The following is a 2,575-nucleotide window of genomic DNA, read 5'->3' on the forward strand; positions in this document are numbered from 1 at the left end:
CACCATAAACTTCTGATATTCTGACACAGTACATGTTTTCCATGTTTACCATTTGTCTCCTTCCCCACTAGAATAAAATCAGTACTATTTGCTTTTGTTCTCAATATATACTCGGCATCCAGAATGGTACCTGGCATATTGTAGTCACTCAATTAATATGTTTAAATTGATGACTGTATTTTTTTATTTATCTCTTGTAGCTCATATGAATTTGAGTGCAATAGTTGACTTCCAATGAAATGCAGCTTTACTGTGTTGTTTGGGAAGCATCGTATAACATGGTAAGTAACTTGTTTGCTAAATCTAATCAAACACCTGGTATTCAGAGAATACAGAATAAAGTCTGGTGCTTGTTTCAGCAGCACATACAGTAAAATGGAACAGTACAGAGAAGATTAGCATGGCCCCTACACAAGGATGACACACAAATTAGTGAAGCATTCCATGTTTTTCTGCACATGTATCCCAGAACTTAAAGTAAAATAAAATAAAATAAACCAAAATAATAAGTCTGGCTACTAAATAGAGTTTTCAGAGCGTGATCTCAAAACAGATGTGAAATAGGTAAATAGATCTCTAAGCTCCTTTTTAGGTAAAATATTCCCAGTAACCTCCATTTTCATCTAGTTGCCCAATTCTCTTACTTCTAAAAGTGACTCCATATACCTTCTTTATAAATATTCTGAGCCTTTTTTTTAGTGCATTTGAAAACTCCGATCTGCTTTACATTTTGCCTAACTGGTCCTGGTCCTGGCCCTTCAGAGTCCTCTTTTCTCTTAAATAAAGCTAGAAATCCCCATCATCCTAATCACATGGTATGCTCAGATGTGCTTGCTGAATTTCATAACCTCACTCCCCTTTGTAAACTGGTGAGGATGTATTCATGAGCATGGAGTACATTTTTACCCTTAACACCACATTCGTGACAGAAAACACACACCAAAGCAAGACTTTTCTTAAACTCTTGCTCAATTCAATATTTTAGAAAATGTTGTAAAAATAGAGGAAGGTGATTTCATTACAAGATTGGAAAAAGCACCTCTATCTATGACCATCTTCTATCCCTAAATCTTGTTTCTAGTCAAATAAAAATGTGATTATCCCAAAGTGGCTGGACAGGAAAAGGTTTCTATTTCAAGTTAATTCAGATAGATATTCTGTTTACTCTCCCTGGTTTTAATACGTGTTCTGTAAACACCTATCTATATCCAGGGAGCAGTGTACATGCAAGTATAAACCATGGAAAGTCTGAGAGTGGAAGAAACTGGAGGCAAGGTGTAGATCCCTCAGAATCTGTGGTTCTCCAGTGTATTCTCAAAAGTGTATCAGCCAGCTGTTGGATATGTGGCTGCAGTGATACATCAAAAGTCATGATTTCCTTTCTCTACATCTTTGGAAGATTTTCTCTTCCCAAGAGAACCTCTTGTCTTAAATTAGAGAAATTATTTATTGGATATAAATGTATGCTTCCATTGTCAAAGTTAGTGGATTTTAATTAATTCATATTGCTTACTGCACCCTTTTGAAAGGAGTGTTTCCTTTTTTTAATGTAAGCAGTAACCAGAAAGATGACACATTTTGTCTTCTTTCTACACCCAAATGTAAATAATTATGATAACCTCTTGCTATGTGGGAGGTGGCTGTCTAGTGTGATCATTAAATTACAGCTGCTGTATTGTATTCTCCTTGGTAACTGTTCGTCCTAATTCGATAGACTGAATTGTATGTGATGCAGAAAATTCCTATTTGTACTTACAAAATATAGTTTAGCAAATTGCTCTGTGACACTGTTCATTTTATTTCCTGAACATATGTGGTGGGAAATGACTGCAGTCCTTATTATTACTATTGCTATTATTACAGAGTTCTTCCTTGTAAAGAGACTGAAACCTTTTATAAATGTTAGTCTTATGAAGAAACACATACACGTGAGGGAAGTCGATTCTTATTTCACTAGTTCACTCTGGAGAAGTTGATATATAAAGGTCAATAACCTTCTTCAACATCACTCATCCTGTTAAGTACGGAATCAAAGACAGAAATTGCTTCCCCCAATTTGTTGATGCTGTTTTATCTGCTGGATTATATGTGGATCCAACTACAACTCTTCCAAATGGTAACTTTTTGAGCCAGACTGGCTCTAAGACATAGAGAAATTCTTTCATGTTATTTTCCCCTTCTATACCTCAACGTCTGCTCAGTCCTAGGTTAGCACATGCCTCAGCCCTGGAGAACAAAACAATTGTTAGTGTCATACTCAGTGATATGTACATTCTGACAATGCTACTGATCCTGGGAACCATGATTCATATTTTATTGCCACCTTACTGGTTTGCTTTTATGACTGGTTTTATTGCCACCATGTATTTATTCAGAAAGCATCATTTTGAAAATATAAACCTTAAAACAAGAAAGCAGTTGAGGAGAAAAATAGAATGTTTGCTTCTTTGGAATGAGTTTAACAAACTGTGTATTTCAGAACATTTCTACTCTTCCAAATTTATTTCTTTGAATGAGCTCTCCCACCCCCTACCCCAAGAAATAAAGATATTATAAATAGAAGCAGAGATCATGA

The 2,575-nt window shown here is 35.5% G+C and overlaps 1 non-coding gene across 1 annotated transcript; it reads left to right on the plus strand.

Annotated features, from left to right (window-relative positions):
• The first annotated feature begins 346 nt into the window (after positions 1-346).
• LOC116554121 lies at positions 347-452 on the plus strand. Its single transcript, XR_004270060.1, has one exon. It is a non-coding gene; the product is annotated as a U6 spliceosomal RNA (small nuclear RNA).
• The last annotated feature ends 2,123 nt before the right edge of the window (positions 453-2,575 follow it).

Source organism: Sapajus apella, unplaced genomic scaffold, assembly GCF_009761245.1.
Source record: "Sapajus apella isolate SASKATOON/1434 unplaced genomic scaffold, GSC_monkey_1.0 scaffold1, whole genome shotgun sequence".
NCBI lineage: Eukaryota > Metazoa > Chordata > Mammalia > Primates > Cebidae > Sapajus > Sapajus apella.